Here is a 15,760-nt window from a genome sequence, read left to right on the forward strand (position 1 = left end):
TGGGCCCGTGAGCCATGGCCGCTGAGCCCGCGCGTCTGGAGCCTGTGCTCCGCAACGGGAGAGGCCACAACAGTGAGACGCCAGTCACTAAATGTTTCTGTCCTAGCTTTACCAGATTCACTGCTGCAATCTTCACTTCTCAGAAGTTTACATTTCACAATGAAAGACCGACTATAGCTAGATTATTGGGGGCCGGTGTAGTATTGATGATCCATTTGTTGTAACTCCGTTTAATATATTTGGGGAAATACTGCTTAATAATAGAAGCAAAACTAAATATTGGTTAAAGTTATCAGGTCTCTATGAAGCTTTTTTTTTTCTTCTTGTTTTGAAATAGAAACATTATTGGAAAATTAGAGAAAACCTCTATGTTAAGAAGTACTTTAATGAAGTCAAAACCTCCTGTCTAAGAATGCCTTAATGATTTACTGTGGCATCATTGTGTTAAAGGATCCTGAAATTATTTAATTATGGCATTGAGTCTATTTAATCTATCAAGGACTGGATCAGTAGTTTTAAAATTGTGTGTGTGTGTATTCTAATGGCAATTTGCTTACATCACTTAAAAATATATATATGGTATTTGACTTAGAAGTTTAGGGCAATGTTCTAAAGTTTAGTCATGGCTTAAAAATATTCAGTGACTTTCCCTGCCTTAATTTTCCCAGCTATAGATGGGTCAGTAGTAAAGTGTGCATACATTATAGATTAACTAGGTAAACCATGTTACGTGACTTGAACTCCTTGGGAAAATATGATTTCATAAATGTAAAAGGCATATAGATTTAAGCAATACTTGTAAAACTCTTAAAAATTGTGTTTACATGTAGTTTATTTGCACAGGTTTTTACTACTACTTTTCCTAAAAGCATATTATATGTTTCTGTATATTTGATAAAGATTTCCCTTTTTAGGTTACATTTTTAGACTATTTCAGAAGTGTACATTTATATCTTTATTTTGAACAAATATGTGCACATCACCAAAATAAGTATATGCTTTCTCACTGCTGTGAAATTATTTTTAGAATTACAAATCCGCATGTGTTGTCAGATTTCATCTGTATATCTTCTTTGAATTCTTTAAAAGAATAAAAGTTTTCAAATATGTGAGATGTTTCCCCTTCATTGCATTTCATTTTTTAAAAAAATTTATTTATGTTATTTATTTATTTATGGCTGTGTTGTGTCTTCGTTGCTGCACATGGGCTTTCTCTAGTTGCGGCGAGCGGGGGCTACTCTTTGTTGCGGTGCACAGGCTTCTCATTGTGGCGGCTTTTCTTTTCACGGAGCACGGGCTCTAGGCGTGTGGGCTTCAGTAGTTGTGGCATGCAGGCTCAGTAGTTGTGGCACACAGGCTTAGTTGCTCCACGGCATGTGGGATCTTCCTGGACCGGGGCTTGAACCTGTGCCCCCTGCATTGGCAGGCGGATTCTTAACCACTACGCCACCAGAGAAGCCCCTCCCCTCCACTGCATTTCTTACAACCAAAGTTAAACATTCAAACTTTGTCTCACTAGAAAATTTTGTCATGTGGCTAGTTTACAATATAATATTACAATACTATTTTACAGTAGCTTTACCAAAAGATGATCATTTGAATGGCAAAAGAACTTTCCTTTTTTTACTCCATTCACTTCTATCCACACCACCATCCCCTTCACTCTGGACCACAGCAGAAACTGCCAACTGATCTCTAGCTTGCTTCCTTCTAGACTGTTCTTTGTCCATTGGCCATATCGGTCTTTTTAAAACCCAAGCCCGACGGTGTCCCAGCCCTGCTTCTGTGGCATCCCATTGCTCTCACATAAAGATCCAATTCCTTAAGCTGGACTTCGGTGTCTTGTAAAGTACAGCCCACTCACCCACAGGCCCAGCGCACACGAGCCACCGGAGGCCTCTGCGCTCTGGCCACACTGGCTTCTGCCAGTCTCTTCTATTCTTTAAACACTCTCTGCCCCCGAGTCTTTGCACCTGATGTCTTTCCTCCTGGAGCACTCTTTCTTCGCCTGTTCATCTCTCCTACGCACCAATCAGAGCACAGCTCAAGCTTCCTGGGTGATCGAAATCCCCCAGAGGCTGAGGCTGACCCTTCCTCTCTCTCTCTCTCTCTCTCTCTCTCTCTCTCTCTCTCTCTCTCTCTCTCTCTCTCTCTCTCTCTCTCTCTCTCTCTCTCTCTCTCTCTCTCTCTATATATATATATATATATATATGTATCTCCTATTTGTTGGTCTCTATTTAAGGGGGGAGCCCTGATTGATACACTCACTCTAAAAATGTGCTAATATTACCTCCATTTTACAGATGTGGAGAAGGAAACTGAAGCTCAGAGTTTAAACAAACTTTAACTTTTTTACAATGAAAAGTTGTTTTTTTAACTGATTACATAAATAATGCTTCTGAACTTTATGGTGACCAATAAATCCAGGCACATTTCCCCAAAGTCATCCTGTTGACAGGTGGGTGAGCCAGGACTCAGCCAAGTCACACAACCTCCTGTCCACAGCCTGGTAGACGGGTGTGTGGTACACTGCTCAGCCCAGGTGAACGTGACAGATCTGTTATGATTGTTGTCAATCATACATGCCATTCAGCGTCTGTGGCTTATCATTATGTCTCCTCCAGTCCCCATTCTGTCTCCCTGAAGGTCACCTCCATTCTTTAGCTCAAACAAAAGTCTAATGGGTGCTTATGGGAAACCAGTTCATGACATTGGGAATGCTGTCCACTTGGCTTTTGAGATGTCCAGATAATTTTTGGAGAGAGAGGGAGGCAAGAAAAGAGGGGAGGGAAAAGAACTAAGGAAGGAAGGAGAGAATCGAGAGATCAAGGGATTTCCTCGATGTTTGTAGCCCAGAGTCTACACACAAGATTGGCACTGCTCCTCTGAATAGTAGAAAAGTATTTATGGGGCAGCTACTACTCATAAGCAGGTGATGGAGGGGAGTTGCGTTATATGCACCTTTAACCCATGCAGACTTAACCATCCGTGCTCAGAGCAGAGGTGTGACTACGACAGAAGGTAGCACAGGTGACTCTAGCAGCCTGAGTGTGGTTGCAGGGCCCAGGGATCCCAGGGCTGATGGCGGGTCACTGGTGGAGGGAGCTAGCTCCTAACACAGCTGGGTATGGGGTCTGGGGCGTCCCAAAGATTGTGTTGGCCTGGCCAGAGCCAGGCCCAGCTGGTCTCGGCGAAGGGCCTGGCCTGCTACGAGCGGACTGGGGGATTATGGTTTTCTATCGTCTGCCCCCTGGTGGGTGAGGCTGGTCCAGAGGCCAGAGCCGGCTTCCTGGAGGGCAGGGCCAGGGCGCAGGGGATTCTGGAGCTGATCCCTCAACGCGGGGGGGGCGGAGCTGCGGCCGAGGCCCTCTTGTGGGCAGGGCCGTGTCTAGAGACGGCAGAGAGCTCAGGGGGTCTTGAGGCAGCCCGTCTGCTGATGGGTGGGGCTGGGTCCCTGCCCAGTCAGTTGCCTGGCCTGAGGCGTCCAGCACTGGCACCTATGGGCTGTCGGGTAGGGCCAGGCCTTGGCACTAATGAGCTGGAGGGAGGCTCCCACCAGGACAGCTGCCGGAAGCTGGCAAGCGGCAGCGTCCACGCGGTAGGACGGTTCCTGAGGATGCCACCTGCCAGTGTCTGTGTCCCCAGAGTGAGCAGCAGCCACCCCCGCTTCTCCGGGAGACTCTCCAAGACCAGCAGGTAGGTCTGGCCCAAGCTTCTATCCAATTACTGCTTTTGTGCTGGGCCCTAGCGCGCGTGAGAGGTTGTGTGGCCCTTTAAGAGTGACGTCGCTATTTCCCCCGCAGTCCTGGGGGGCTCCGGAAGTTAAACCCTGCCGACCTTCAAAGCCAAATGCTCTGGGGGCTTGTCTTCCCAGGGCAGGACCCCCAGGCTGGGGAGCCTGACGTGGGTTTCAGAGGTCACACTCTCGTGGGAGAACCTCTGCAGTGTATTATTCTCCAGTTTGTGGGTCGCCCACCCTGGGAATATGGGACTTGACTGTATCACGAGTCTGCCCCTCCTACCCGTCTCGCTGTGGTTCCTTCGCTATGTCTTTAGTTGTGTAAGATCTTTTCTGGTAGGTTCTGGTCTTCTTCACTGATGGTTGTTCTGCGGATAGATGTGTTTTTGGTGTGCTCACGAGAGGAGATGAACTCAGGGTCTTTGTCGCGGAGCACGGGCTCTAGGCGGCTGGGCTTCAGTAGTTGTGGCATGCAGGCTCTGTTGGCCCCAACCTCTCAAGGGGGCATATATACCTTTCACAAGTGATGTGCAGGGTGAATTTTGGAGGTATGCAGACAAATAACTTTTATTACTGATAATGTGTGTTTACAATTATCTTCTGTAATACTAATATTTTTTAAATGTCTAGTAGTACTATTAAATTTGCTTTTTAAATAAGTTGATTTACATTATAGAGGGGAGATGATAGTGAGTGATATTTCTCGAAGCATATAAATTAGGCAAAACAACCATGAAAATGGCACAAAGGTATCTGGAAATGAGGAATTTCTGGAATTTAATAACCCTAGAATGAAGGTGTGAGTAGATTTTTCATTTTACAGATGAGGAAGCTGAGGCTTGGAGATTAATAAATGCTTATGTTTCTTGGAGCTCGTATGCGATGGGGTCAGGATTTGAACCCAGGACGTTTGGCTGTGGAGCCGAGACACTCAGGTGGCCTCCGTGTTTCCCACCTCCTGTTAGTCACATCGTTATAACCCCCTCAAAGTATGGGCAAGACCTGTGACTTGCTTCTAACCAATAGCCTATGTCAAAAGTGACGGGACCTCACCTCCTGATTATGTAATAGAAGATTGTCACATCTGTCCTCCCAGGAGACTCTCTCCTTTGCAGGTTTTGATGACTAAGCGGCTGATGGGGGGGCTCCTCATGGCAAGGAACTGAGGGCAACCTCCTATTAAAAAGGAAAGTCCAGGGCTTCCCTGGTGGCGCAGTGGTTGAGAGTCCGCCTGCCGATGCAGGGGACGCGGGTTCGTGCCCCGGTCCGGGAAGATCCCACGTGCCGCGGAGTGGCTGGGCCCGTGAGCCATGGCCGCTGAGCCTGCGCGTCCGGAGCCTGTGCTCCGCAACGGGAGAGGCCACAACAGTGAGAGGCCCGCGTACCGCAAAAAAAAAAAAAAAAAAAAAAAAGGAAAGTCCAAAAAGGAACCTAGTAAGTCCCAGATTAATTATCAGAACAGTATGCTGCACTGATTTATCCAACAAATATCTATTAAATTGCATACTTGTTAAGGATAAAGGAATTCTAGTCTCACGTTACAAGAGTTGTTCCTTGTTCCCTTCTGGAAATTCTCTGCTTTCCACAGTGTAATTCACCATGGAGACAAGCTCATCCCACCTGTCAAGATAGGATTGATTAGTTCTTTTTTAACACCTAAATTGTAGGAAATTATCTAACATCATTGTTCTCAAACGTGTTTAAGGTTTTTAATTTCAGGTACATTTTGACTGTGGGAAAACCCCACATGAGTTATCTTACTTCTCACTGAAAATGAATAGATGAAAATAAGGAAGAAAACATGAAAGTGAATAAGAAGGGAGGGCACTCCTGTTTTCGAGACATCAGTGAAGTGGATTCTGGTTTTCATTAAATAACAGAAGCAGACTATTAATTAAAATGAGGAACTAAAATTATAAGGCCATGAAGTTTAGCTTCTAGAAGGATTGCCTTCTAGAAGTACAGTGTCGGCTAGATCAGGACCATAGACACAGCAGAATATGCGGCCATTGTGTTCTTAATGAAATTCCCAAGACTAATTCCATCTATTTTTCTTAGAGTTTCTGGTTAAAGGTGCTGAGTCTGACTTTGGATGAGCACTCATTCAATTTGCCAAGTTTTTCCAAGGTTCACTAGCAAGTGACCTGGGAAAAAATTCATATTAAGGCTTTAAAAGTCTACAAGTGCCGGAAGAGCTTAAAATAGTTAACTCATCAACTAGCCCGGAATGAACTTAGGATAAGTTTGTCTAACATGCTCCTTGTTAGGACCAGAAAAAAAACAAAACAAAACAGAAAACAACTTCATCTGAGGAAAGGACAATTCATTTGTGTAGGTCAATAGCAAACTTCCTCGGTAATGAATGACTTTGGTAGTTATTCATGTTCTGGCAGATCTGATGAAATCACATTTTATCCCTAAATTTCTAAGTGACTTTGATCAAGAGATGTTGGAAGCTTGAAAAGTTACACTAGCCTTCTAAAATGAACTGGGTAGCATGCTTTCTTTTCCTGTTTTCAGAAAGGCTTTGGATTATCAGTACCTTAAAAGTTAAACACCTATAAAACTACACAGGTATGCTCAGGACTGGCTACATAATTTGCAGGGTCCAGTGTCAAATAAAAATGAGGAACTTCTTGTTAAAAAAAAAATTAAGAATTTCAAGATAGTGGCCCAAGGCATTAAACCAAGTGTGCCCATCTAAGCTTGGCGTCCCATGTGACTGTCCATGTAAGATCCCATAGCCGTGGACCCAGCCCTGACATGGGCATGGAGGTGTTTGACCACCACGTCAATTGCTTTATTGATTATTGGTTTATTTAGATTTTCTTTTTCTTCTTGGGTCAGTTTAAGTCATTTACATTTTTTCCCCAAAGCTTGACTGCGGCTGGAGAACCCCCTCCTGAGATGGCTCCCTTGTGGGGCAGCAAGTTGCTAGCCATTTGGACGGAGCCTTAGTTCTTTACTACGTGGATATCTTCATAGAGTTTCCTGTGTGTACTTATAGCCCAGCTGACCTCTCCCAGTGAGAGCAAGGCAGAAGCCACATTTTCTTTTAGGAGATAAGCTAATAATAATAATGATGATAATAATCATTTACTAAAGTGCTTACTGTGTGCCAACAATGTAGTCAGCACTCTGTGTACATTATTTCATTTTATTTTTTATTTTTTTGGCCACGCAGCTTGCGGGATATTAGCTCCCCAGCCAGGGATTGAACCCGGGCCCTCTGCAGTGACAGCATAGAGTCCTAACCACTGGACTGCCAGGGAATTCCCCCATTATTTCATTTTAAATGCACAGCGACAGCAACAAGTCCTTACTATTACCAACCCCGGGATACGAATGAATAAACAGCTTTGGATAAATTAAGTAACTTGTCTTCCCTTTTCTACAGAAGTTTTTAACAGAATTATCTAGACCAACGCTGGTTGAATCAGGGTTTCTCAGCATCAGCATTAGTGACGTTTAAAGCTAAATAATTCCCTGGGTCGGGGTGCTGTCCTGTGCATTGCAGAATACTTAGCAGCTTCCCTGGTCTCCACCTGCTAGATGCCAACAGCACCCTCTCTCAGTTGTGACAACCAAAGATGTCACCAGACATTGCCAAATGTCCCCTGGGAGGCAAAATCACTGCACTTGAGAATTACTGCTCACACTAGGATTTTTCTCTGTTGAGATGTCACTTCAGTATAGTGCAAAATTTCAAGCGTTGGATGCAAATTCCATCCATTGAAATGAGAATGAAAAGGAGCATGCATTCATTCCACAAACATGTATTGTCTCCCTAGAGACCTGTACACACAACTGTAAAAATGCCTACATCGGCAGTCGTGAACTTTCCAAGATATGTAGGGGTGAGTTATTAAGTGTTGGAGATTAAAATCTGTACTCTGGATTAGCAATCAAACAAAGAATTGGCTTGTCAGGTCAGATTAGGCTGACAGAATTAGGAGCCGCGTGAATCACTGAGTTAATTGCCACAAAAGCTGCAGTTTACCGAATGCATTCCATTTACCCATTTCAGAAGGAATTCCACCCGCCTTTGAAGCAAAGAAAGTTTAGGGAATGTATAGATTTCCATGCCAGTGTTGAAATTGCTTTGGGAATCTGTTCATTACCAATATCTTTATCTTGCATTGCAAACAGTTCCCAGGGATCTTGTATCAGCCCTCAGAAAGACAATTGAGAAAAATGACTTGTGAACAAGACGTTATTACTCAAAACATGTTGTTGGTAATTCAGTTCTAAACAATGACTTCGGGAAACACGTTTGTCTCAACAAGTTAATGCATTTTTATCTGTTATTGAATAATTAGGTGGCTGATTAACTGGGTACAAATGTTATCCCTACCACTAATGCTATTATTCATTTGGACATAAGGATGGAAATCCTTCAAGTTTCTAGCAATTTCTGGCAACTTGTAGAAAGTTAAGCCATCAAAAAGAGTAATAAGGGCTATGATCTCTAACTGATGACTTTAATTCTGAACACCATGAGAGCTGGGGTTCAGGCAGACTTGCTCTTAGCTACTTTGCCAGCACCTAGTCTAGTGTCTGGTACATAGTAAGTGCTCAAAAACCTTAGTTGAAAACACTGAATGATCTTTAAAAGTTCATTAGCTTCATTTCCTAGAAGACTGTCAAGAAATGTAACTCTGGAATGGATTTGAAATCCTGTTTCTTATCCTCTACCATGTTCCAAATCATCTTGTAACACCTTTTGATATAAACACCTGAATCATCAGCTCATCCTTTGACTTTGAGAGTTGATTAGATTTTGCATTGGGGTTGAACTTAGATGCTCCTTTTGAGCTGGCCCAGTACTTGACTCCCAGCTCACCTGAGGGCAAATGGTGAGTCTGCCAAACTTTACCATACCAAAGGGGAATTTTTTATGACATGTCTGAACTTCTGGCATCCTGAGTATGCATTACCGGGGATCATGCAGACCACCAAATCCACCACCCCTCCGATCTAAACTGATTGCAGGCTGGGCTTCCCAGAAGTGTTAGCACATCACTAAACTTTATGAAACACTTCAAGGAGTAGCTGCATTCTGCAGTAATTAAAAAAAAAACAAGGAATAAGAGCAAGGGCAGCGGTAGATAATATCTACTGAGAATTTGTGTGACAATCATTATGGCTAAGTTTGTTTATAAGCATTATCTTACTTTAATTTTTACGTCAATCATGAGCTGTGAGGTAGAATTATCTCCAATGTTCAGATGAGGAGATAGAAGCTTAGAAAGTTAAGAAATATGCCACAGTTCGCAGAGCTAAGGAGTGGTAAACCTGATCTTTGAACCCAATATTCTTTTTGACCCCAGAGCATGGGCTCACAATCGCTAGGATTTATGTCTTCAAATGAGGATCTGTAAAACAAAACATCAACACAGTAGACACTACATGAGTCTGAGTTCATACTTGAAAGGTGTAGAAAGGTGAGCTGCCCTTGTGGGGCCCCTCCGTTCCCACACTGAGCGAGATGACCTGTGTGACCAATAGATATTATGAAAGGCTAGATCATAAAAGACATTGTGACTTTCACCTTGTACTCTCTTGGATCACTCTCTCTACGGCGAAGCCAGTACCATGTCGTAAGGACACTCAAGAAGTCCTATGGAGAGGCCCATGAGACACGGAACTAAGGCATCCTGCTAACAACCAGGACAAACCTACCTGGCATGTGAGTGAGTCAACTTGGAAGTGAGTCTCCCAGCCCCATTCAAGCCTTCAGATAACTTATAGTTATCTTGACTGCAATCTCCTGAGACCCTCAGACAGAGCTGCCCAAGAAGCCACAAAACTTTTTTGGTGCAATTTGTTACACAGCAATAGATAACTAATACAAAGGGGGAAGATGTTTTCAAGGGAGTGATTATAATGATGAATCAGGATAACTAAGATGGATAAGCAAGGAAGTGAAGGAATGTAGGGTGTGCAGTTGGATGGATATAACTGATTAAAATCACAACTCCCCACCATGGTGTACGTACCCCAGGCCCTGATGCATTCTGACATAATCTCTTACCCTTCTCATCTTGCTCACTAAGCATACCCCACACTGATTCCGTTGGTGCCATTGTTGTTCCTTCAGTAAACCAAGCTCATTCCTGCCTGAGGACTTTTGCGATTGCGATTCCTTTACCTGGGACAGTCTTCCTCCAGATCTTTGCATTGCTGGCTCCTTCTCATTCTTTAGGTCCCAGCATAAAAACAGCTTATTCAGAGACAACTGTCGCGTGTAATGTTCCCGTCCCCCTACTCCCACTAAGCTGCCCTACAACATCACCCTATTTTATTTCCTTCATATTCCTTAGCCCTTTCTAAAATTATTTGTTTGTTTGCTTACGTATCTCCTCAACAAGAATATAAGAGAACAGGGACCTTATCTATCTTGCTGACTGCTGTGTTCCCCAGTGTCTTAAATAGTGCCTTGGCCAAAGTGGGATCATAATATAAAGCTGCTGAATGAATGGATGGTTAAAAAGAAGCAAAGAGAGAGAATAGGTTAAACCCTGGCTTACACAAACAGTACAAGTACTGACAACAGGGAAGTGCCAGTTAGACAGTAACTGCAGACACTGAGAAAGCAGAGAGGCTGGACAGAGACACCTTCAGCCTCGGAGGAGTTCACACCGCCATTCAATTCAAACCTCCAGGAAGGAGGCCAAGCACAACGAAACCAGATACTGACTTCTGCATGGAAATGGTGCTTCAGCCACGTTGGCGAGGGTTCAGATGTATCAGGAAGGAGTCTCATACTTGACCAACGGTCCATCCCTGCACTGTGTCTGATCCTATCTGGGGAGGCTTCAGAAGGACCCACTTTTAGTTCATCACGACTTCTCTGGCCTCTGAATATGGCCACATGGTAAAGTCAGTGTTACCTAGGAAGCCACTCCTCCAGTTTCATAGAACACAGTGCAGCTTCAAAGAAACTTCCACCAGGAAGTGAGTGATCTTGTATTCATTTGCTACCACACATTGTTTAATGTTCCACCCTAACTGGACACTCTGAACCTGATATTCACATGTTATTGGCAAGTAGAGCCACAGCAGCCTCGCCCCAATTATGAATTTACAAGCTGTTGACACATCACATGCAGGCATTTTTAATCATTAAAGACAAACCCAGGAATAGTTTGGATTCTACGCCCAATGGCATGTTACTCAATGTCTACAACTGGGCAAATTAGGCTTCAAAGGGTCTGAAACCCAATTCCATGTCTGCATGAATCATTATCCCTTCAAAGTGGATCTCAGCACATTGTAGAACTGCTAACTACATGGGTGATGTCCTAACCAGGAAAATAAATTCTTACTTTGAAAGGGAAACAGTTTTCCCTCTTTTCAGATGAAAGGCATACATTTATGTTCTGAAAGTTGTCGCTAGGGCAATAATGAATCCCTCTTCATGTTCAGGGACTGGGGTGATTAATAACCAATAATTCTTAATAAGAGTCTGATTTATGTGGCAGCTTTATCAGCCCACAGGCATCCTGTGTCACACTGGGAATGTCTTCATTTCATCCAACCTGAAACACAGTTCTTGGGATGTTCCCAGGAGTCAGCTGAGTGGTGTAACCAGCATTAGAAATTGAAACAGCAAACGCAAAAATGACAGTTAAAGGAAATGAGGAGATATATCAACGATCACCTTCTGAGAAAAGATTTACAATATTTATGGGGTTTTCTTTTTCCTTTTTTAGAATTTTTTGTTATTTTTTTCTCTTACTGCATGATGTAAGCAGTACTCATTTATCTAAAAGAACTCTGCCAAAAATCTTGGTTCTTTTTGATAATCAAGACCAAGATTCAAAACCTGAAGAGAAGGTCTTATGCAACTTTCCCTGTTTCAGAATTGAAACTGTCCTGCTGAATCCTTCTGCTTTTCAACTGGGAAAAAAGTTCATGAAAGAGATCTTCGTGGTTTTCAGTGGAAGTTTAGGACTTCTGTTAGGCAAGGAAAGGCTCCAAGAACAGGAGAGACACTGAGCAAGAGAAGAGGAAGAGAGGAGAGAAGATGAAAAATAGAAAAGAAGAAAATGGAGAATAGGAGAGATGCTGAGCAGAGGAAAACAAAGCCAGAGAAGTTCACGTGCTGAATGGCGGTGGATCCACTGGCTGTGAGAAACCGTGTAGTGATGGCTGGGAAAAGACTTTGAGAAAGGATGCCCTGTGTGGAGGGCTTCTCTGGGGTCACATCACCCTTATTCATCTCTTTGCTTCCCCAACCAGATCCATATGTGCCCACCTCCATTCCTGAGAGGCTGACCTCCGTGGTCCTCCAGATCCTTTGCCCTTGGCTACATTTGGATTTAGCCAATGGGAGGCAAGCACCAGCAGGAAATCAGAGGCTGGGAAGTGAGAAAGGTCAGAGTATTGCTTCTGTCACCCCTCAGGCCACATGTCCGCCACTAACTTCATCCTACTAGACAACGTCTCCTTCCAGGACCCATCCTCCACTGCCTCAGCTGTCACTGGGCACCTGCAAAAAATATTTCCTCTTCTTGCCCCTTCAGGCTAAGTTCTTAGCACAGGTAATGTTCTAAAAAGATCTCTCAGGTCAATGAAAGAAATGAAAGAAACACGTGTTTGATAACCAGCGGTTATCAGGTACTCCCAACATGAACTCATTTCCCCCTAAAAAAAAGAAAAAAATAATAATAATACCCTTTTCCTACAATGGCAGATAAATGATATCATCATTACATACTAAGTACCAAGCTAGCAAGTAAAGTAAAAGTAAAGTTTACTTTGTTTTAAAGTAAAAACAAAGCATTCTACCAGACAGAAGAAGCCCTGATGAGATGACTTCTCAGAAGAAAGAAGTGATTTTTTGATGAGGAAAACACTTAGAAATAAACCAAAGGGGTGTGAACTTGAACCTCAGACTTAAAGGTGGCAAATAGATTCACTCTTCCGTGAAGCTGAGGTGGAGCCCTTGGATGCTTCTCTGAACCACACACGCAGACCAACATACTGATTCACTGTTCAAGCCAAGAAAAGAAGCAACCAGGAGAGAGAAACCAGAAAACTGTGTTGAATTCCACTCTTGAGCACTTTATTGCCAAAGTACATAGACCAAGTGTCTTCAGGTGTACCGGTGAGATATTTTCTCCCACATATTTTGGCCCATAGCCCAGGTACAAACCCCCTGAGTTCAATTATGGCCCAGGAATCACCATCCCCAACAGTGCTGTGACAAAATTACTGGGTGAACTCATCAGGAACTTTGTGTACAGAAAAAAAAAGAATGAGGAAAATTATCCACTGTGGATGGTGCCAGAATCCCTTCTTAGGAGCACTTTATCATGAACTATATGACCTTCTTTCCCATCAGCCATACCTTCAATGAATATTGGATTTGAACTCTGGGGTACACAACATCACAGGCTTAGGACTAGTTTATTATCTCATAGTTTTATGGAAGACTAAGAAAAATAACCAATTAACTAAGTGGTCAGTTGCATAGAGATGACCAACAAACACATGAAAAGATGCTCAACATCACTAATTATTAGAGAGATGCAAATCAAAACTACAATGAGGTATCACCTCACACCGGTCAGAATGACCATCATCGAAAAATCTACAAACAAGAAATGCTGGAGAGGATGTGGAGAAAAGGGAGCTCTTCTACACTGTTGGTGGGAATGTAAATTGATACAGCCACTGTGGAGAACAGTATGGAGATTCCTCAAAAAACTAAAAATAGGGGCTTCCCTGGTGGCTCAGTGGTTAAGAGTCCGCCTGCCAATGCAGGGGACACGGGTTCGTGCTCAGGTCCAGGAAGATCCCACATGCTGTGGAGCGGCTGGGCCCGTGAGCCATGGCCGCTGAGCCTGCGTGTCCAGAGCCTGTGCTCCGCAACGGGAGAGGCCACAACAGTGAGAGGCCCACGTACCACAAAAACAAACAAACAAAAAAACTAAAAATATAACTACCATATGATCCAGCAATCCCACTCATGGGCATATACCCTGAGAAAACCGTAATTCAAAAATATGCATCCCAGTGTTCATTGCAGCGCTATTTACAGCCAGAACATGGAAACAACCTAAATGTCCATTAACAGAGGAATGGATAAAGAAGATGTGGTACATATATACAATGAAATATTAGTCATAAAAAGGGACAAAATAGTGCCATTTGCAAAGACGTGGATGGACCTAGAGGTTGTCATACAGAGCGAAGTAAGTCAGAAGGAGAAAAACAAATATCATATAATACCGCTTATATGTGAAATCTAGAAAAATGGTAGAGGTGAACTTACTTGCAAAGCAGAAATAGAGTCACAGATGTAGAGAACAAACTTACAGATACCAAGGGGGAAGGGAGGGTGGGATGAACTGGGAGATTGGGATTGACATATATACACTACTATGTATAAAATGGGTAACTAATGAGAACCTACTGTATAGCACAGGGAACTCTACTCATTGCTCTGTGGTGACCAAAATGGGAAGGAAATCTAAAAAACAGGGGATATATGTATACGTATAATTGATTCACTTTTCTGTACAGCAAGAAACTAATACAACGTTGTAAAGCAACTATACTCCAATAAAAATTAATTTTAAAAAATCTGTGTGACATCCCCACCCAAAATCAATAAAAAATAAAAATAAAACAAACAAACAACAACAAAAAAGTGGTCAATAAGTGATGGAGAAAATGGAAGAGAAATTTGAAGGGAAATAAGGTAACTACTATGGGAAACAATTTTATAAAGACTTAACACGCTTCTTGGGGTTGAAGACTTCTATGTGTCAGACCCAATAAGCATCTAAAGGCTTAAAAAGATTCTGATTTGACAGTAATGGTATTTCTTTTGAAGAAAAGGTTAATAATAGCCTGCTACACACAGAAATCTCTGAGGCCTCCTTCCCAAAGCCAGTTATCGTCCGCAGGAAACTGAGGTTGTCGGGTAATGTCATGGTGTCTCATGCTATTTCTTGAACACAGATTGGGATAATTACAGAATATTATGGGAATGTCCTGAAACACCTCAAGTAAGGAATGTGACTCAGATAAACCGGCTCCTCTGTGGAAATCCGTATAAGTACTTTGTGTCTGGTCCCGGAACATTGAGATTCCTTTGCTCTTTCCTTCTCTCTCTCCTTCTACACGCCTGGGCCAACTCTGTAATATTCGTTCGGGGACAGGAGTTCATTCTTGACTTAAGATGATCGGTTCACAAGGTGAAACAGGCGAGATGAACTTCCCTCCGTTGTCCCGTTCTCCGCAGCTACCAGCTCCATCAATGACCGCAGGTGACGCAGCCCCTTCAAAACACGCCCCCGAGCACGCGCCCCCGCCCCCTTCTGCCAAGCTGCTTCATGTTAGGGACCATTCTGAAGACTTGTTTCTTCCCCTGTCTCCTCTGAGTGTTCTTCTGTGACTTTCAGACAGAGTGGCAACGATTAAAACACACACACGGCAATGTTTTCTGGGGCATAGAAATTAGAAGGCACTAGTTTGAATTCTCGTTTTTCTCCTCCCTTCTTCAAATGTCACAATCCTTCCCAAATCCCACGCCATTCAAGACATTACCAAGATAAATTTTCACATTGTTAAAATAAAGTGTGACCCTGTTTCCTCAAAATAAAGATGTGCCGACCACAAATAGTTAAAGCTTGGCTTGACACAACTTACCAGCAATTAAAACACACACACACACACACACATATTCTTTTCCTTGATCCAAATTTCTAAACTACTTATTTAAGAATAACCCAAATCACCAATGATACATTTAAACACTAAACATACAAAAAGTTAGTACAGTAAAAATAATTAAAAGCTTGAAACCGGCGTGAATCTGCACGGTCTTATATATCAGAAAACTGGACCATGAAAAGAAAGAGAGCACAATCTCTCTGTGAAGCAGGTACTTTTATGATCCCCATTTTACAGATGAGGAAACCAAGGTACAGACAGAAGTAACCTATTCAAAGATCAGTGACAGAGCTAGAACCCAACCCCAGCAGGGGGACCCCCCCCCCCCCCCCC

Source organism: Neophocaena asiaeorientalis, unplaced genomic scaffold, assembly GCF_003031525.2.
Source record: "Neophocaena asiaeorientalis asiaeorientalis breed wild unplaced genomic scaffold, Neophocaena_asiaeorientalis_V1.1 scaffold606, whole genome shotgun sequence".
NCBI classification, from domain to species: domain Eukaryota; kingdom Metazoa; phylum Chordata; class Mammalia; order Artiodactyla; family Phocoenidae; genus Neophocaena; species Neophocaena asiaeorientalis.